The 22,183-nt window shown below is 45.9% G+C and overlaps 1 protein-coding gene across 6 annotated transcripts in view; it reads right to left on the reverse strand.

Moving 5' to 3' along the window:
• Positions 1 to 22,183, reverse strand: part of plxnb1b (plexin b1b) — an 88,933-nt gene that overhangs the window by 56,786 nt on the left and 9,964 nt on the right. The window contains exon 1 of one of the 6 annotated variants that reach the window (XM_029113903.2): positions 5,459 to 5,540. The exons of 4 other annotated variants lie outside the window; for them this stretch is intronic. The gene's annotated coding sequence lies outside the window, so the exon portion shown is untranslated. Of the gene's footprint in view, positions 1 to 749; positions 767 to 5,458; positions 5,541 to 22,183 lie in introns of those variants that run through there. One more of the 6 variants, XM_029113906.2, reaches the window with a different exon arrangement.

The following is a 22,183-nucleotide window of genomic DNA, read 5'->3' on the forward strand; positions in this document are numbered from 1 at the left end:
TAAAATAAATGACTCTCCATTCCAAGGGTTTCACAGCGGATTTGGGAATCCAGCACACCTGACTGCTTGTTAAGGTCAGTTTGATGAGGAAAAAGTGTTTGACCCAGTTCAAGTAGCCTACATCCGAAATGATCAATTTATTAAGGCCATGTTATAAAGGCTATGTTGCCTGATGAGAAGTCAATGGCTGATGTGGTTTTTAAGACGGATCAAAAACCTTTGATAAGACACTTAAACCTGGCCCAGTGGAACTTGTGTTAGTGAGTCTTCCACTCCAGTGTGCACACAGGGCACATGGCCATAAATGTTGACCTTAACACGTCCTCATATATCACCCCTAAGGTCTAGTCTCCAGGCTCTGAGAAATGCCAAAGATTCCTGGAGATCTGGATGGTTGGCCTGTGGCTTGCCTGGAGCTGCTGCCATGGCTGGCTGATGCACCAGTCTCGCTAACCCAGGACCACTCCACTTGGTCTGGGTAGGGGTTGTTCAACCACAGCCTCTGTCCCACACCACCACCTCCAGTCAACTACTTTGTCCATAAACTGCGTGTGGTTGTGTGTTAAAGGAGATCAAGGGGTTGGACCCCCTGTGGTTATGGAACTAGTGAAGCACTAATTGACAGGCTGGAGCCTCAGATAAGTTATATGACAGATATCTACAAATACTTGGAGCCCTCCAGAATTATTGGCCCCCTTAGAAAAAAAAAATAGCACTAATTACATTGTTGTTTGTCAGCTTGAACTCACACAAGAATTGAGAGCAATTCAATCTCGGATGTAAAAAGGCAACAACAACCAAAAACAAAAAATAACACATCAGGAAATCCTCTCAGAAACATGTCCACCCAGATGATTGGCAGCACTGCTTTACAACTTTCGGCACCCTCCCCTGGCGAGATTGCAGCACGGACTCTTCTCTTACAATGACGAGGTGGGCGAACACAGGCGTTGGAGACTGTTCTTCCATGCAAAATCCCCCCCAGGACCTTCAGTTCTTGGTCCCTGACTGTGGACGCGCCTCTTCAGCTCACTGCACGGGTTTTCAATGGGGTTTCAGGTCAGGTGAAGGGGATGGCCATCGCAAAGGGGTTTGTTGTGTGCTTTTTCAGATGTGTTAGTTATTTCTTTAACAGCCAGTGCCTTAAGTATTCAGGTCAACAACCTTTTGCCTCATTTCATTTGTGTTCTCAGACATCGCCCGCGTCGACAGACGACAGATGACAAGTTTCGTGTGTGCGTCACTTCATTTATGTGTAACAGGAAATCACGGGTTAACACTTAAAACAGTTCCCCATTTTTGTGTTCTGGACATAGGAACTCAAAAGAAGCTTACAAACAACAATCCTTTTGGCGGGGGGAGGGTTATAAATCTTGCCTAATCGTTACCCAAAGGGTTTAATAATTCAGGAGGGGATCATCACATCAAGCCACCACACGGCTCCGCAAAACACTGCAAACTGGACTTGAGCATGACGAACTGGATTTATCCCCAGACTGTCATCGCGGCAGCTCAGCTCAGCGCACCGCTCCTGTTTACAGGGTTTGGATTAAACACCGACGCCTCAGCCTGACCTTGGGTAGAAAACGATAAATAGCTCCATTCCAAACCACACAACACCGCCAACATTAAGGACAGAAGGCCTGTACAGATCATGTCAGACCACACTGTGGCACAGAAGGAATGAATTAAGACACTGCAGTACATAAACAAAGGGGAGATCCAAGTGCAGTAAATGCAGCAAGACAGCTTACATTATCATTTCTGCATTATCCATCATATTCACACTCCATTCAGTCCATCTCTGCATCGGTCTGCTGATAAGACCTTGAGACATTTTCTTATTGACCGTTTCACAACAGAGGTGAAACAGAGCTAATAAATTGTTGAAAGTGACTGGTTATTAGCTTGGGAGGGAGGATGTGATTTATTTTCATGAGGACATTGAGGAGGCGTGCCTCTGTCCTTCAGATCATCCGTCTGTTCTTTTGCCTCTTGTTCTCAGTCTGTTCTCTGTCTGAGTCTGTGTCTCTCTCTGTATCGGTCTGTCTGCCTGTCTGTCTGTCTGTCTCACTGCTCTATTCAAACACTAATTTCAACCACATGTATTTTCTGTTGTTTCCTGCTCTTCCCTTCTCCTGACAGGTCTCTACCAACTCCCTTGGCATGAATGTGTTAAAGGAACGCAACCCCAAATAATGGAAATGTCATGGAAACATGTGGGTTAAAGATGGAGGAAACACTGTCTCCCCCATCAAGATCAACCTACATAGGCCTAGTGTTTGTTGAGTGTGTTTCACACTATGTTGGTGTAAAAATACAAAAATGATGCTTTAGTCACCGCAAAAAAAAAAATGTCACTGTCACCAACGAAATGCCTGAAACAACTCCAACTACCACCCCTGATATCGGTATGAAGCTCATATATGAACAGGGAATTAGCAGGTCACTCCTTCTAAACCTCAAACATTGCTGTATGTGATGCAACTAATTGCTGTATGTGATGCAGCAAAAACAGTCACATATATTAAAACCTCATTTGAGTACCCACATTTTGGGCCTGTGAGAAACCCTTACAGATCTAAACTACTAATCCACTTTGACAGATCAGAGATCGAATGTGTGTCTTCCAGCCTCAAATGGCCTGTTCTCCAATGACCCATTTCTAATCACTTATGTACACCTTTCATTGACTTCTCTCTCACTCTTTTTGTCGTCTCATCTCCACTGGCAACTCACTCCTCTCTTCGCTTTCATTCCACTCCAGCCCTTCTTACTGTGAAGCTGGTTCCGGGAATGTTACCGTACGTTCACCCATGAGTGCTCAGTTTTAAGTATGGGAAGAAGATGGGAATCACTGCTTGTACTTCCAACATTCACACTCGGGGATATTTGGGGGGGGCACCACCAACCTCCCCTCAAAAGGCTTGAGAGCCCACCTATGCCCCAGAGGGGAAGTAGCACCATTCAAGACCCTTTAAATTATGCCCGACTTGATTAAAACAAGACAACATGGAATGTGTAATCAAGTGGGCATTTAAATAAATAAAGGTTTCAGAGATTTATTCAGGCTGAAAAGATCAGAACTTTCGGACACGGCGGCGTACTGCAGAGAAAAGCCTTGAAAAAGGTGGTTGCTGGGTAAAATGTATGAAGGACAAAAAGACTGATCGTTGTAATGGGTGTTAGCATTGGGCCGGTCGCCTTGTAAAACACTTCCAGTTGTCGAGATGTTCCACTGTCTTTAAGTGACAATTCTAACTGTTTCAAGTGGATGAGTAAGCCATTTTAGGTTTATTTAATTTGTTAGTCAGTACTCGTGTTTTACTAATCTTCCCACAAACAACGTTAGTTTTAGTGCTATAGCCACTAGCCATGTTATCTAGATACTACAACATGTGTCTAGTTATTACACAGTGGGGAGGTATTTAGATTAGTACTGAAGATCCTTGAAGCTGATACAACACCACACGCGACAATGACAAAGAACGACAACATTTGTGTGTGTGTGTGTGTCTGTGGTGTGTCTGTGCACTTTGAAGGAGGGAGGGGAGAGATAACACTTCACAGTCAAGTTTCACACCTCTAATAGAACAGACCTATACATCGGAGTCCGAGGACAACACACACACGCACGCACGCGCACACACCTCATTATACAGGAATGCAAGACACAACATTACTACATCACCATTCATATCTAAATAAATCCCAAGACCTCCCTGAGCTGATACTATGAGGAACACACACGGCTCCTGTTTAATCATCTCTCCATCCACAACGAGGCGGGAGGATATTTACACACGCTGAAAATAAATGTCTAATTGGCCTTACAGCCGGTCCCAAAGGACTCCCTGTTCTCTACCGTTGGCAAAGGACTCCCTGTTCTCTACCGTTGGCAAAGGACTCCCTGTTCTCTACCGTTGGCAGTGAAGATTTCAGTTAAGGACTTAAACCATGAACCCACTCAAAAATACCTTGGAAATACCACTGACGAAGCCGTCCAAAGGTTATGATCTGTATGGCTAGGTCACACGTCATCAAATGTACGTTTGGGTACAGCAGCTCATTGGCTGAGACCGTTGGGCGATAAGGACATGGGACACGGAAAGCTATTCAACAAGGACCAACGCTCTGAGAGAGTACATTTCTCCATACGTTTCCTTGATTCCTCACCTCGTCTTACCAGATACTTTCCTCCAACATGGTTTAGAAGGAACTTCTCACCTTCCTCAAAATGACCCCCCCCCCAACCCCCCCCAACATTGTTGCCTGGAAATATCACGTTGCCCAATGAGCACTGGACACACGCAAGGTGGCGTCCAAGGTCTCGGTTCAATAGGACCCTGCCCGCCCATATATGGGCATTCTACATACATAGACCCCGCCTACAAACCGGTTAATATTGCTTCCAATACGATCAATAGGATACGGTGTCATGTACCCAGCTGACAGACAGAGGGGTTGGACATCCACACCTTCACGCCAATGAAGAATCACTCGGACTAATACACAGACACACACACACACACACACACACACACACACGCCCCCCAACCCCCATAATATACAACACAAAGCCAGTGGAGGTACAACTGACCCCCTCCTCCGTTACATTGTGACTGAAAGAAAATCCATACAAGGTCTGGTCATAAAATCAAGCAAAGTGGATTCCCCCGCCCCCATCCCCACCCCTCCAGCTGTGTGGAAATGGTCCAGCCCACTCCTCTCCCTGAGGGACCAGTCAAACCAACCCGAGAGTGGAGGGGGTTGGAGACAGGCCCTGATGAATGAGCCACCTCGACGGTTGGGTCCCTGTCAAAATGCAGGGACCCGAGAGAGAGAAACAGAGAGAGACAGAAACAGAGAGAGACAGAAAGAGAGAGAGACAGAAAGAGAGAAAGATGGGAAAAAAGCTGCAAACCCATCAACAGAAAAACAGAGCTCAGGAGACAGAAAATCTTTGGTCATTCATAACAGTCATTTCCATCCATTAAGTAGGTAGGGAGTTTTAACTCCGTGCAAACAGTATCATTTTCAGATATTTTGTTAAATTTCTCCTACTTTTCACTTGCTCGGACAATGTAAAGACAGTCTCCCCGTGCCAACAAAGCCCTTTAAAATCATGCTGAATGGAGAGAAAGACAAAGAGACAGCGAGAGAGGTTGCATTATAACGGGGGTTATCCAGGGTTTCTTACTCCTTCTGTTCCAGTATCAGGGGTATTTAAACCACAATGGACACCCCTCCACCAACCCATCACCCCCTGCTGCTGACCAGAAATAAGACGGTTTGAGACAGTGCGAGTGTGCGGTGAGCGCATGTGTATTGAGTGTGTTAGTGTGGTGTTGAGGCGGCAGGTTTGTGTAAGCTTAAAGGAAGGGTTAGGGGGTGCTAGTAAATTACTTTCAATTCATATTCAAACATATGCACACCCCCCCCAGCCCAAAACACTCACATCGTTCCACAATGGATGTAGTCTGACGCATGTAGTGGCCGGGCCTCAAAACGGGGTGTGTTCAGACGGTCCGAGGTTTGGGGGGGACCCGGGTGTATCAGAGTGTTCCTTCGCCCACAGGGACCCAGAGACAGGCGCACAGACTCAGTTGAAACAGGAAACCCCCCGTGTGTCAGTCCAGTCACCACGGACACATTCGCACTCCCAGAAACTGAAAGGGGAGTAGAGCTGACAGACAGATAACTACTGGTCATTATTCTGTCTCCGCTGGCCACGCTGAACCCAGGACACAGCTGAAGAAACCAAACACATCACTTCAGATCAGCCACAGAGACACATGCCTCCGACAGCCTGTCGTTTCCTCAGAGCCTCGGTGCCGCGTCCCGGTGAAGACTTTCTGAAGGGGGAGAACGGTACTTCCGATGCAGGAGGGAGATGAACGGACCGAACCCGGCCCCAGAAATCTGTGTTCCCCATGAGTTACGCGCACGCACACCACTGTCAGTGTGCTAACTGTGACCCGAGGCAGTCCTCCAACGAGCCAGGCTGAAGGGTCCTAATCAAGGCTTCCTGAAGTGCCTCTAATTGGAGAGGCCTGTCTGAGGCAGGAGCATACAGGGGGAAAGGAGCGGACGCAGCCCAATGTGTCAGCTTGCATTGGATCCCTGGGAGACGGGCAGAAGTGTGCGTGCACGTGTGTGCGTGCACGCTCGCACGTGTGTCTCCAGGCTAAGCACCTGTGGACCAGCGTTCATTATTGATCAGACCCATGTGTGTTTAACTGTACCTCTGAGGGGTTTTTCAGTCAGCCACAGAACAAAGATCTTCTCCAACCCCTGGCTCCGCTCTCCTGCTGTCTCGCCAACTGCCTCAGCCTCTTGCTTTCTCCCCTCTGTCTTTCACACTCTCCCTCGCTGGCGATAATATAATTCTGACTCACACATTTTCACATTTATTTTCTCTCCCTCTCCGGCGTTTCCTGTACGTTTGTCCATCTCTCGGTTTAGGCTCTTCCGTCAGGCTCAGGGGGTGAGAGGAGAGGGATTGAGCCCGGTTAATGAGAGGTGAACGTCAGGGGCAGGACGGGGGAGGGGCCAGATCAACAGAGCCTCCTTTCTGAAGATCCTCACAGAAAAACAAATTGATAGCACCATGTTGTCACGCTGAAAGATTAATCGTAAATCTTCACCCGGTCTGAAGACGTGTGCTTTCTGGATCAGGTTTTCTTCAAAGACTTATTCCTCTCTCAAATCTGATCAGTCTCCTAGTCCCTGCAGCTGAGAAACATCCCCAGGGCATGATGCTCCCTACACATTTCAACAAAGGGATCGGTTTTGCCAGATGTAGCGCTCGGTATTCATGCCAAATACCTTGATTTTGGTCTCACCAGACCAGATAAAATTTCCCTCATTTTCCTCTCAGAGTCCTTTAGGCAACCATAAAGCTCACGGTGCTCCTGGGAACGTTCAATGCTTCAGCTTTCTTTGTTAGAACCGTCCCCGGATCTATGCCTCAACACAAAGTGTCAGATCTACAGAGAGCTCCGTGGACTTAATGCATTGGTTTGTGCTCTGACATGCAGTGTGAGGTATGGCAACTTATATAGACAGTTTGTGTTGTTCCTTTCTAGATGCCAAGTCAATTGAATTTGCCCCAGAAGGACCCCATATCAAGTTCTGGAGACATCCAGGATGATCAAAAGACCAAAGGAGGCATCTGAGCTCAATTCAGAGTGTCGTCACATTTGTCATTGTGGAGTATTCTGTGCATATTTGTGGCAGTCAATTATAAAATCAGTCAGTAAAACTGAAGTGTAGGGGTCTGAATACTTTCCAATGCTAATGTACATGTATTTATGTGCAGACAGAGAGGAGTGAGACAAGAGAGAAAAAGAGAGACAGACAGGAGAGACAGACGCCATGTGTTTAAGGTTCATCATTTAGAAAACACATTGCCAGACAAAAACACACTAAAAAGCCTTCACAGACCCTCACTACCCAAAAACAACAAAGACCAACCTAGCAACCAAAAACAAAAATGAACAAAAACAACCACAGCGGATCACATGACCGGGTTGGCATATTTTCGGATTTTAATACATTTGAATAACAAAACCAACCACAATGCAATGCAGGCCACGACCCAGTTGACGTACAAAGATCCAATTAGCACCAAGGCCTCCATCCAACCACCATTGATTTATTTATTTTTTTTAAACGGCATATCGACAAATCTTCCTACGTACTGTCAGCCAGAAATAAAAGAGTTGTTATAACAAACTGCTAAACTCATGTTGAACACATATTTGGGTTTTTCTTCCAGAAGTGTTTGTGTATGCAGTGGCACTGTGTGTACAGGAAGCAGTTCCCCCTGTATTCATACATACAAACCATTAGAGACAAAAAAAGACTGACCATGAATCCCATGTTTGTATAAAGTCGCATTCTTAAGAAGCACCATTATATTTGAATATAACACAACAAGTATAACACTATTGTGCAGGCACCTTCCATTGGCATTTCTCAACACGTGGAATATATTGTTCTTCATTAATAATTAAAAGATCAGCAAAAATTAAGAAAGCATAAAAAAATAACATGGAAATCTGTAAAGATTTAGTCAGTTTTCATTCCACTATATCGCTTGATCTCCAGTTGCAAGTGCCAACACATCCACATGGACCGGTTCTCCAGTCAGTTTACGGACAGGGTCAAACATTCACCACTACAAACCTGCCAGGGGAATGACCCATTTCTGCCTCTTCGTAGTCCTCCTCTTTTGCCAGTGCAGGACTTAAGTCCACTACATCAAAGGGAGAGGAACCACACCTCAAATCCCCTCCTGCCCTAAATACCCTTTAGAAGGTTCTGTACTTGAGCAACGGCGCATTAGATCGGAAAAAAAAGTTAATAAAGGGAAAGAGTGAGAGCGTCGACAGTCTCCCACGTGAAAGTCACGGGAAACGGTCAAGCGGTGATTACGATTCTGCACCATTTCCGCAAACGCGGGAAGAAGCAAAGGATGGGTGGAGGTGACATTGGACGGGGGGGAACGGAGGTGGACTCCTGAATCAGTCTCTCCCTCTCCTTGATTCGGGCCCGGCGATCGAATTACAGCCGGGCCATCGTTCACCAGACAGACGCAGTAAACGACGGAGAGGGAAAAACAGACATGATTTGATTATTTCGGCCTGCTTGTTATGAATACTGCTCCTCTCGCTAAAGGAAAGTCACCTTGCTGAAGAAACAAAAAAAAAAAAAAAAGACACTGCAGATCCGGGGGTTCAAACCAGCCTGCGGGGGGGTTGGAAGTAAAATGGAAAGGAATACATTGTTTAAAATGAAAAGCAACAAATAGAAAAAAGTCGAATGTATAACGGACCAACACGATTCGCTTTAGGACTGTGAAAACCGAAAAGGAACCAGCCAAGCCTAGTTCAGCCGGCCCGCAACAGAAAGTGATGAATGTTGTTGCCCGCACGGGATTCGAACCTGGGTCACCCACATGAGAGGCTCTGTATTTAGCCTCTACACCACAGAACTGCAGACTGATTTAGTGTCGGTATAGCGTCTCGACATTACATATTTTTGTCACCCATTTACGCTACGCAAAGTAATATTTCGCTAGACACCATTAAGCATTGTGTTAAACTGACTAAGTTTACCTCCACCACAAATAGCATCTATGAAATGAATGGCTTTTTCCTTTTAACAGCTTATTAGCCATTCGTGAATCACTGAAAAAATTACTTTCAGTATAGTCAATTTTTTTTTTTATTATTAACGGCAACATAGCTTCCTACGTACTGTCAGCCAGAAATAAAAGAATAGTTCTAAAAAACTGCTAAACTCATGTTGAACACATACTTGGGTTTTTCTTCCAGAAGTGTTTGTGTATGCAGTGGCACTGTGTGTACAGGAAGCAGTTCCCCTGTATTCATACATACAAACCTTTAGAGACTAAATAATACTGACCATGAATCTCATGTTTGTATAAAGTCGCATTCTTAAGAAGCACCATTATATTTGAATATAACAAGTATAAACACTATTGTGCAGTTCCATTGGCATTTCCCAGCACGTGGAATATATTGTTCTTCATTTATAAAAAAAAAAAAGTGATCAGCCAAAATTAAGAAAGCAAAAAAATAAATAAAAAAAAGACAACAACATGGAAATCTGAAAAGATATTGTGGGTTTTCATTCCACTATATCGCTTGATCTCCAGTTGCAAGTGCCAACACATCCACATGGACCGGTTCTCCAGTCAGTTTATGGACAGGGCCAAACATTCACAACTACAAACCTGTCAGGGTAGAAAAATTATGAGAGAACCGTGTAGCCAGTCACGTTTGTCTATCCTGAACAAATCCTAATGCATAATTAGTTTTGACTGTGACGGGAGTCGAACGCAGAACGTGTTGTTCAGTAGTCCACGTCTCTATCCACTAGGCTATTTAACAAGAGGTAGTCAGACCATCAGGCACTCACTCAGTAAGAGACATTTGCTCTTCTAAAAACAGAGCGTCAACATAGCTATTCCACTGTACTGTTAAACTCGTCGCTCTACTGGTAGACTGTTTAGCGGTTGGGCTGTTGGTTGACGGATTATCTTCCTATGAGTCTTTTTTTTTAATACATATCTAACCTCATTTTGGACAGGTATGTAGTCATTGTATTGTGCCAGATTAAAACAGACCAACGGAAAACTCTTATTGAAGATATCTATCATGTAGACGGAAAATACTTAATGTGTAAAAATGGCCGGACAAAAAGGAAGAACATCTGACACGGGACAGTGTCAAACCATTACAGTATTACTTTGGGTGGAGGTCCAATGCTGTCAAATCTCCCCTGACGGCACAGACAGTGCAGTTACGGCCAAACCCCATCACACCCACACCCTAAAACGGCAGACATTTCCACACCCCACCCCCATCGCGCACCACAAGGTAGTGAGAGAATCATTGACGCGGGCTGACGCTTCTCTTCATCAGAATCTGATGTTGGGCAATACTGTAGTGGTGTGTGACATGTTTTTATGAATGCAAACACTAGTTAGAAAGCTGGATGTTAGTGATCACAAGGACAAAGGGTGAAGCTGAAACTCCCACTGACACGGACGGAAAAATTACAAATAAAAAAAAGTTTTAGATAGAATGTTGCTTTACTTGATCTGAGCAGACATTGGTCTTTAGACGTCTATGGGCACAAGCACAAGGCACTTCCTATGTTAAGAAAACCTCTGAGAGAGAAGCCATATTTGGCCGTGTCATAGACACAGGTCCTGGTTACCTCACTGTTCAGACACTGCCTTGGACTGGCAGCCAATCTCAGCAGGGAACCAGCCTGTCTGCTTTTGTAAACGCAGGTGCATTTTTTTCCAAGCTCCTTATCGCACAGCTCAGTGTTTGACAAGATCTCTTATGCTTACAGGCCTCCAACTCTGCCAGCCCTCCCAAAACCCTAGTCCAGCAGCTCCTAGCAGTTTGATGCAGTGCGCGCGTGCCTGTTAAGTAGGTGTGTGCGTGCGATGTGAGTAGGCCTTCTGCATTTCTCTCTGTATGCACCCACAAGTGAGTCAACGAGTGAAGAAGTGGTTATATAAACACACACACACACACACACACACACACACACACACACACACACACACACACACACACACACACACACACACATTGCAGAGTTATACAGTCAATCTGGGCACATGGCCACCATCATGGATCTTGGCACAGACCTCAGTTGCACAAAATATGACAATAAATCAATGCGCCCGACTGAAACAATACACGAAGCAGAGCCCATTGGGCAGCCCCGTTATTAGCATGGCATTTCCCTACACTAAATCAAAGCAGGACACAGTTGTCTCAGGACAATGCATTGCTTACTCACTGGTGACATTTATCTATTCCATCTGAACGCGTCAATAATGTAGCATTGGACAGTGGGTTTAAAAGGGACTCCACTGACGGGACGGGGGTCTGGTTGCCTGTTGGACTGTGGTTGTGTCACGCCAGGGCATGTGACGTTCCCCACGTGTCTCCCAGTTGGGGGTAAAGTTCGGCTGCGTTCACACAACTCCCCAGCCGGGCGACTGTTTCCTGTTTGGCTATGGCCGATCACCTCTCTAATCTGACGCTCAGCTACTCATTTCTTGTAGGGTTATGGGGGCGGGGCGGGGGGGGGGGGCAGGAGGGGGAGGGGAGGGAGGTGCGTGTGCATGCGTACGTTGAGCAGCTGGGTAAACACTGAGGCGGGGCACTGTTGTTTGGCTCTGGGAGAGCTACTGGATATCAGGAGGCCTCACACTATCAACCAAAACACCACTCCCTCAGTCTGACTGCAATGTGTGTGTGTGTTTGTGTGTGCGCATGCACAAGTTGCAATAACAACCCCCCACAGACATTTCCCAGTGAGAAGATAGACCATAATAAGGCAGTTCGGGGTTCAAGCCTAAAGGCCACAGGGTGAGCGAAGTTGTGCTTAAACGGTGCTCAGAACATCGTCTAGCAGAGTGCTTCTCCTGCAGCCTTGACAAACGCGCCGACAGCTCAGGGAACTAATGACGACAAAAGGTTACGGTCTGATAACCTGGGAAAGACCCGGACTAATGTCTGATTAAAGTTTACTCAAGGTTTCTTCACCATTTCCCGAGCAACTTACTAACCAGGCGCAGGTCTGAAACTGAATCGAGAATAAAAAAATTAAAAAACGGTATCACTATGACACCAGTTGGCGCTGAACGGGGGGAGACTGAAGGATGAAAAATATGAAAACGTCATGAAAAACTACCAGAGTCTTTCCTAAATGTCTTCTTCTGTGGGACAACCAACTTAAAAGAAAAGATATCCAAATCAGAGTCGTAATGAAAAGGACATGGTTTCTGTGACAGAACGGTGGTTTGCTGTATCATCGAAACGGCTGCTTTGCTGCGAGAGATACAAACAGCTCGCGCACGCATACGCACACACCTTCCTCCCACGAACCCACCACCTGCCTCACATCGCCCGCCCCCCCCCCCATCCCCCCCCCCCCCCCCCGCAACTCCACCGCTTTTACCAACCAGGCCTAGACTGGGAGAAAACAGAAACGAGCCTGAGATCAGATTCCACATTGTAATCAAAACAACGGGCTTAGTGGGAGCTATCGCTTGGAGTACAGGGCCTGGCCAAACGGCATCTTGGATTAGGTGTGTGTGTGTGTGTGTGTGTGTGTGGGGGGGGGGGCAGTTTACATAACCACGGTCAGCATGGGAGAAAAAATTAAATTAAGAATCCGTGGAGGAGGAGATAGTGTAGAGTCAGCCAGAAGAAAAATAGGAAAACAAGCGGATAGGAGCTACTGGTGGAGGGCCCACAACCCCTGACGCAGCCGGAAGCTCAGGCCGGAGGGCCACACCGCAGCTGGAAGCTCAGGCCGGAGGGCCACACCGCAGCCGGAACCTCAGGCCGGAGGGCCACACCGCAGCCGGAACCTCAGGCCGGAGGGCCACACCGCAGCCGGAACCTCAGGCCGGAGGGCCACACCGCAGCCGGAACCTCAGGCCGGAGGGCCACACCGCAGCCGGAACCTCAGGCCGGAGGGCCACACCGCAGCCGGAACCTCAGGCCGGAGGGCCACACCGCAGCCGGAACCTCAGGCCGGAGGGCCACACCGCAGCCGGAACCTCAGGCCGGAGGGCCACACCGCAGCCGGAACCTCAGGCCGGAGTGCATATCCGCTGCTACTGTCATTCATTAAGCCTGATTAGATGGTTGCTTGAATGCATTGGGGAGACTTGAGTCATGTGGTTTTTCTTTACGTTTTGTGTTGCTCCGGGGTGATGTTGGGGTGATTCTGGGGTGATGTTGGGGTGTTAGTAGCCGCGTAGGCCAGGTTTGTCAAGCGGCGGCGACATATAGTTAACGTTAACACCACTCACTCAATCACTGTTGTGGTCTACCAGAATGACAAATTGCTGTTAAACTCAAGACAACAAGTTGTTCCTCCTCGATTTGGCTCGCCATATAGTTGAACGAACATGCGTGTCGTTACAGCCTTTGATAAAAGCCAATTATACTGTGTAAATGTGAAAGTCACCGCCTCCCAGGTCACGGTAATTTTTTCCTCTTAGTCACATCCTGCCGAGACAGACACTAACAGGGCCTTGGGCTTCTAACCCGCGGAGTCACAAGTCTACTGTTCCTTGGCTGACATTGCAAAAATCCCTGAATTACGACAGGTCGACTCCCCTAGGTGCCAGTCCAAACTGGAAAGAAGGTACGACATGAGGGTAGATCAACCACAAACACCTTTGCCGTCGAAAAATGAAATCCAGGCAAAATGGGTCACGTGTCTATCGTAACTAATTGGATCGTGTTAAATAAGAAAAACACTGGTTTTGTAAATATACATTTCATTTGACTTGCTACAAGGCCACGGTATATCCTATCATGCAAACATTACTGTCATTATATTACTAGGCTGGTAAAAGATTACTCAGTGTTGTTAAATGTCCTCCCATTGGGTGTCTAGACCAGGTGTGACGTAACCTAAAGATATTTTTACACTGAGTCATACATCACTTATATTCACGCTTCCCAGGTGAGGCCAACATAATTAGCACAAGCCAGCCTTTGTAAGTCACAACAAAAGCCATTGCTGAACATGGAGCAGAGCAACACGCCAGCATTCAAAAAGACACGCCGTCACAGACAGATGGAAAATACGGTCCACTCATTGTAGTACTTAAAAAGAGACTCCAACAAACAATCAGTGAAGGACTAGACATCCTGCATTACAAGGTCAAACACCAGCGTGGCAGTCTAGACATGTCAGCCAACCAAACCTGAGAAGGGCAGAGTAAAACTTTGCTGGACAGACTACCACTTAGTTGGACATAAAGTAGAGATTTTACTTCACCAAACTGATAAAAGACGGGCTAGACTAAACAACTTCAAAAGGCCCATTTGCCAGAACCAGGTGAAGGTTACTAACAAACTAAAAAAAAACTTCTAAGAACACTGTGGACCTTAATCATTCATCTTTGGAGATGGTAAGGCGCAACACACATTTCTACACACACAGAAGGTCCAAATGACAACCAGTGAAGGAATGCTGCCTGAGTGCACCCAAAGATATCATTTGGTCAAACCCGGATAATCTCCAGAAACCTCAAAGTAGTAAAAAAAAAAAGGGAGTCGTAAGAAAACTGTACATTACACCCCCAGGGTCCGACGAGTAATATCTGCAGTGGAAAATCTTTTCCCCTCCATTGTCACCTTTAAAAGACACAAACAACCGGGCAACTTCTTCCAGCAGAATCTCTGGCCCGGCTCTTTTGTGGCAATTCCCATTCCAGAATCTGGCGGATCTGGCCATGGGATGATTACCCCAGGCAAAGAACACAGACCCAAGGGAAAACCTCAGCTGCCAGGTCGTAGGATGGGTTAATTAATCACTGACCCAGATGGTGAATGTGTGGGTCAGAGCTGAAGCCTAAATGAAGACCAACAGAATCCAAGCATATATATCGGATCTTCATTTTGTCATTCTGACTCGGTGTATCATTTTTGTGGTTAGGTGAAGGATCCCACAGAGAACTTCGTAATCATTTACATTTTTCACACTGATATGAGTTGCACAAATTCTCCAGAGGCGTCGATTCAGAGGGTCCGACTGAAGAATAAAGATTTTAAAATTTAAGTAACAGCCTGTAACATTGTGAAATGTCTCAGAAGCTTCAAAGGAAGCTCATTCCCAAACAAAAAAGAGCTGTTGGCTACCTCCGACAGGTAGGAAATGGCAGGTAGTAAGGCTTGGTCTTCATTGCGAAACGCCACCATTTGATGCCACGGAGGCCTGAAGGAGGATGCCGATAATCTTAATGGGTCCCATTATGGCCTTGAAACAGACTGAACTTCCCATCATTTGAGACTGTACACTGACTCAACCAGTGACATGGTGTTTGCTCACCCCTGCCAAAAACTGGAGGGTCACTAGAACTGAACAGAGGGGCAATTGTACCCTGGCATACTAAATGGTGGTGGTTGGGCTGGAAAAAGGGAGATGACATCACACTCATTGTACTAAAAGACCCCTCGAAAACATGACTGGCACTCCAAATAAACACAGCCTTTTAAACAAGGACGAACGGGGCCAACGCGACGTGAACCAGGTCAGGCGTAACCCAGAAGTGAAAACACTGACACACCAGGTTGGAACCTTGAATATAAGACTTGAGGACATGTAAGGGCATTTTCCATAGTCACCGGCAAACTCAAAACAGGAAACGAGCATGTTATTTATTAGGTGATTATGGAATACGTGGAGATGTTCTTTTTTTTACTTAACCAGGATACGCGCACACACCCACACCCTTTACCAGCTCCTCCATTCATTCTCTCTGGTGGGAAATGGCATGCCATCAAAACCCACAGCGTCACCTTTCCTCCAACCACTGACGGTGTTTATTTGACCAGAGTGGATCTATAAATAAAAAAATAAAAATATATATATCTATATATCTTTAACTTGAGCAGAGAATAAAAAAAGGGCCCCAAATACAATCTCATCCTGTACCTAAGAGCTTACCCTCTCCAGCCACTTGGCACGCGGCAGATTGTATCCTTCCTTCCTGAACTAGCAATACATTACCGCCTCCACCGACTCCACTAACAATGCATTATCATCTCCACAGACTCCACTAAAGCTTATGCCAACCCGGTCAAAGTTCAGGCTCCAGTTTCGTAATGTGAATACAACCCAATGCATTGTGGGTGACTCAAGGAGGCCCAAGGGAATTTGTGGAGACTCGTCGACTTCATCAGAGAGATATGAGAATAGTCACTGGAGCCACAGTTCTGCAGCCACACACCTTGAAAACCCATGTTACTGCATAATGACAAGCATTTTCGGCCTCTTCATTCAATTTAATTAGATATGGGGCAAAACGCAGGTTTAGTGATTAATTAATTAAAGTAAGACAACACATCGAGCATTTGCCTACATTTGCACAGCTACTTCATTAGATTTCCACAGTATATCTGCAATGGCATGCGTCTGGGAGAAGCTGATCATTCTAATCTGATGGTGAAATGACATAAATCAGCAAAATCTCCCACTCACATTAGCATGTGTTTGTTCCTGGTAAGTGGAAAAGGGGATTGCATTAAAGGTTCACGACTGCATGAATGTTTCCTGTGACTGAGACACACCGAAAAAACCGTGCACACACCGAAAAGCGCACACACACACACACGCGCACACACTTATCAGTTGGGTCTCATCTGCCTACTTTCATTAGCAATGCTCATTATACAACTCCCAGGGTGGAAGGTCAGCATCCCTCTGGCTATCCACCCACCACCCCACCCACCCCATGCCGGATGGGTTAGGTGGTCCCGTCTGTCTGACGGTCTTTCGCACATCTCTACAGACCATAAGAAGTCGACGAATAAGGAAAAATAAAAATCTAAAAGTCGATCAAATTTCGAGGAGTAAAAAATAAATAAAAAATAGAGGGGGAAGTTCTCATTTGGTTCTGATGGGCTTCCAACCAAACGCTGAATCTCAGTTCATCGCAGACAGTGTTACTAGTCACACTCAAGGCTGCATGCGACACCGCAACAAAACTGTGGCAGTAACTCTGCCACGAAACTCTAAAATAAAGCAAGACTTGGTAGAGATCTGTCATGTTCGCCATCTTGACAAGGCAGCTGATGTCATAGGTCAGCAGTACAGGAGCGTTCAACGTGGATATCCATATGCCCGAGCAGTGACACACTGACCTTTCTCCAGCCGGACTACAGTCCACGTCCTAATCTCTGCAGAATGGGGTGAATCAGCACTGACGATAAGGCCAGGTTCCTCCTTTGTAGCATGACAATCTAGTTGCCAGTACGTCAAAACAGCAAGGACAACTAGGGCGGAAGGGCAGAGAAGTCTGCCTGATCTGAGCAAGTATGAAAGCAGGTCACGCGTTGCTCGGCAATGACTTGGGGCTTGTTTACATTGTGCAACATTTTCAGAGACCTACCCAAACAAGACTCAAGACGCTAGATTATTCCTTGGTAGCATGAGCCACATTTTCGATAGAGCCCCCCCCGAGGAAATTTGCAAGTAATATGGAAATTGTGTTGCACGGTGTAAAATGCATGTGCCGTGCTCACGCCTGCCGCAATCCTGTTTGGTAGGTCTCAAACATGCCGGTGTACGCAAACCAAACAAAAGTCTATCGAGTGTTATATTCTCGCTCTCGTAACGTAAAACAAGCCCTTAGTGAGGCAGTGACAAATCAAGTCTGCAGAAGAGTAGGAGAAAATGTTTTAATAAAATAAAAAGCGTTTGTAAGAAAAAGGGAGGTTTTGTTTGCCGATTGAAAATAAGTTGCAGCATCATGTTCTATGAATTCTGTACATGTTTAAATTCAGCATTTTCTACACAGTCTAGCTTTGTTAAGAGATTGACCCGAGATCCCGAAGACTGAAGCAAGCTTGATTGCCAGTGAGCAACTTATTCAACACTACAGGTCTTTATTTGGGCCAAGAAATACTAGACTAGTGCAATTTCTCTCTTCAATGTGCTCAGTTCTTTCCCATACAGATACTACATTGAAAAGCTCTCCCCATTTTCAAACCCCTCATCTCAATGTGAACCAACAGATTGGAACAAACCAGGACACTAAGGATTTAAGAGAGCCCAGATCAGCGAATTAATCAAAGTTCAATGAAAAGGACATTCCAGGATTTTTTTTTCTCCACTTGATTTAATACACACAAACAGGAGTTCAGAGATCCATGAGAAGATTGAGCTCCAGCCTGAGATTTTTGTAAGTTTCTTCTGCCATCCAATACTGCAATAAGCTGCTGTTCAGGTCAAATTGAATAAAGGCCAGTTTTGCCTGACCAGGCCGTTTGCAGCAACAGCAGCATCCACTAAGATGCTGAATAAATAATAGGCTTTTTAAAATAAACTGACGTGATGAGAGGATGCAGTCACTGATGAAACCATTTCCTCCAGCCAAGGGTAAGATCAGCACATTCCCCATTCTGTTTCGAATGCCAGGAAGAGAGAAACTACAGGCCCTTGCTCGGGCCAATGAGACATTAACATTGAATAGTAAAAGAAAAGACACTAGCTTTCACTGGACTATCAATATGGGCAGTACATGCTGTTTTGCCAGTAATTCAAAGGCAGCTGGTCTTAATCCACAGCCAATCAGGGTGACAAATCTGTCCCGGACCAAGGCAGTTAATCGAAAACTGCTCCCAGATTGTGGCTGAAATCCTATTCACCTGATTAATTAACAGTAAAGTATCTATCTATCCATTCATCTATACTGCTCAAAAAAAATTGAGGGAACATCATCATCACAGTAAAACATCAAGTTAATTCAACTTCATGTATATCAATCTGTCCAGTTACGAAGCATAAACGATTGTGAAACAAGGCCGCCTGTTTTGGTGCAAATTAAAGTGACAACAGGCGCACTCATGCACTCATCAGCAACATAAGCAATCACTTAGGGCCCCCAACCGCTACGAGGCCTCTGACTGCTAGGGAGCCCCCATCTGATATGGGAGAGGGGGCCCCCAAATGAAATTTCGCTTAGGGCCCCCAAAAGGCTAGAGCTGGCATTGAGTGGACTGGAGAGGCAACAGCAAGACAACCCCCAAAAAGGGAATTGTTTTGCAGGTGGTGGCCACAGACGATTGCGCTCTCTTTATCCTTCCTGACTGATTCTTCTCTAGTTTTGTGTCCTTGTCACTACTGGTAGCATGAGGCGATACCTGCAGCCCATTCAGGTTGAACATGCATACATGCTGGCGCAAGGCTTGCTGGGTCTCCCAGTACAGTCTCAAGAGCATGGAAGAGATACCAGGAGATGGGCCTTGTTACACAAGCAGAGCTGGACAGGGCTGTAGAAGGGCATCAACCCAGCACCAAGGCCAATATCTGCTCCTTTGTGCAAGGTGGAGCACTGTCAGAGCCCTACAAAATGACTTCCAGCAGGCTACTGGTGTGCATGTTTCTCACCAAACTGTCAGAAACAAACAGGAGCTCACTGATGCCCTGATCCAGGTCTGGGAGGAGATCCCCCAGAACACCATCCGCCGTCTGTTCAGGAGCATGCCCAGACATTATCAGGAGTGCATAAAGGAATGTGGGGGCCATACACACTACTGAGTCACATTATGAGTCGCATATCAGAGACATCGAGAAGCTCTAGAAATAGTATTGGAATAAATGGTTACTGTTGATAAGCAATTATAATTGACCACGGCTGTGTCTCTAATCTAGTCTGGTAACAAGGCCTATAATCTAGCCTGGTAACAAGGCCTATAATCTAGCCTGGTAACAAGGCCTATAATCTAGACTGGTAACAAGACCAAATGCATATCCATTCCCAGTTTCAAAACACAATGTCAATAAAAAAGGGCCACATCAACAGTTAATATCATATCACCAATAAGGCCTTCGTTTAAATGAACGATCAAAATTCTCTACTCCGATCACTAAGATTTGGAGCTCCACCAAAGCAAGGCAATTGACTGGGTTAATGTGTTGAGAGATGTTAGCAATATAAACTGGGTTCCACTGTTACAATTTTTTTTTATCTTACTAGTACTAGCACAGAAAGCTCAGTCTGAGTGGCTTGGTCATCGAACCTTCAGAAGAAAAAAAAATGAATAAACTTGACTAGCTCGAGCCGACAAAACAGTTTACAGAAACCTTCAGACCCAAATGCTGAAACATGAACTGACATTGACCGTGCCAGCTACATTCACGGGCAGCAAAATAAAAACACTTTAATTCTACCTCAGCCCCTGGAGATTGGGTGTCTGTCCACACAACAACAAGGGTGTTTATTTTCAACCCACTGCTTAAAATGGTTCTGGGTTAACCCCTCAATCTGTGGAATGAGCTCAGCCCAAGCGGTCACCGTGCGCTTGGACAGTGCAAAACGCATCACGGAAGAGCGGGTCTCTGTTGGTCCTTGCGCTCGCGCATCGCCACCAACTCGGTACAGGTTACTATGAAAACATAGCCCCCAGGATGCACTGTGAAGGTCACAAATCAAAACAAGGTTATCTACGAAAACCTTCAAAACACTGATTTTTACGAGACAAATGCATTGTGTGCATGAGAGGCTCCTGACACAGTCACTCTCTGCTACCAGAACTCCAGCTGGACCTCATTGGGCCAGCAGTGCTGAACACCTCCATGCAGGGCACACCCTCATCCTTTCAAAGGGTACCAAATAAAAGACAGCAAATAAGGAATTCAGGCTTTATAGAGAAGAAAGCTTAAAGGCAAGTCAGCCTTTTTTTCTAAGAAGTAAATAATTCAACTCTCCTATTTCTGGTACCATAGTAACTCAGGCATGTAGTTAGCATATTACCATTATTCCTTTTTTCAGTTTTTTTTTGTTGGAAAGCCACAGCAGCAACCATTAGCATCAGGCTAATGAAAAACGAATGGAAAACTCAACAGTTCACCTAAGAAAAGTGAAAACAGTGCATCCCCCATTCATTGAGCCCAGTTAAGCCGGACCTCTGGAAACAATGCCTCACGTCCTTCACCAGAGCACCCCAGCGATGGCGAATGCGAGGGGGAGTTGCACTATGAAAGTTTAACTGTTTAACAGCTCCCTCTCTAAAACATTGCTCCCACACTGGTACACAGCATTAAGCATACGACAATTTAGGTTTTTAATGAAAAAAAAAACACGTGTTGAAAAACACTTTTATTGGCCCCAAGGAGGTGGTGTAAAGCACATTTGTTAACGCTTTGCCAATGTATAGAGCACAGAATTTTACTGTCACCCCCCCCCCCGCCCTTTCCAATTTAGTGAAGTGTATCCTTACGACCTTGCCTCACTGGAGAATTGAAGAACAAGAGTTGCCCTCTGATACACATTAAAACCATTCCGCTTAGTCACAACACCCGCCCAACTAGGAAGAACTTGTTCTTACCTACACATTTGGCAAACATCACACGCGCAGCCCAACAATCCCAATTGTGCTGGCAGGCTCCTGACCTACCAGATGTGACAACACTGCCAGTACCCAACCCACCAACCACAGACGGTTCTGAGTCTATTTGCACTGCCACAACAAATCAGTTATTTTCGGTACTCCGCACCCAGGATACAGTGCTTTTAGCAGCACTGACTATAGACTACGCCAAAATAGTCCCCTAATTGATGCAGTAAACAGAAATGTACTAAATACAATCATTACCAATTAATTTACAAAAATATACTGTCTGATTTCACAATTGAAGTTTTAATGCATACATGTCTTTCTCCCAAAATGTGAAAAAAATATATTTCATGATATAGAATTATTATCAAACAGTTGCCATCAGCCTGCTTGACCCCAAACGTCTGCCCAAAAAGGAACACGCCCACATGGGCTCTTCTCTCGTCTTGCCTCCAGGAACAATAAACCCAGCGGTCCTCAGGGTGGCCTGGCCAGAGCTCAGGCCCTGTTGACGTTTTCATGGAAGGAATGTTAATGGACGCCGCCTGAGATGGGCCTTCGGCATCTCCAGCCGAGCAGCGGCAGATGCACGCCGGCTGAACAGAGCAGGCGGACGGGGACACAGGGCAACGCAGCGAGGCCTCTCACAGACCTCTTATCAGCAGTGTCCCATGGATCAGCTGCGCCAGTGACGGGCAGAGGCCTCGGGTCGCTCCCAGCCAACATCACAACTGTCCAACGTTGCAGGACGGGGCAAA

Source organism: Esox lucius, chromosome 17 (genome assembly GCF_011004845.1).
Source record: "Esox lucius isolate fEsoLuc1 chromosome 17, fEsoLuc1.pri, whole genome shotgun sequence".
Classification (NCBI taxonomy): Eukaryota; Metazoa; Chordata; class Actinopteri; order Esociformes; family Esocidae; genus Esox; species Esox lucius.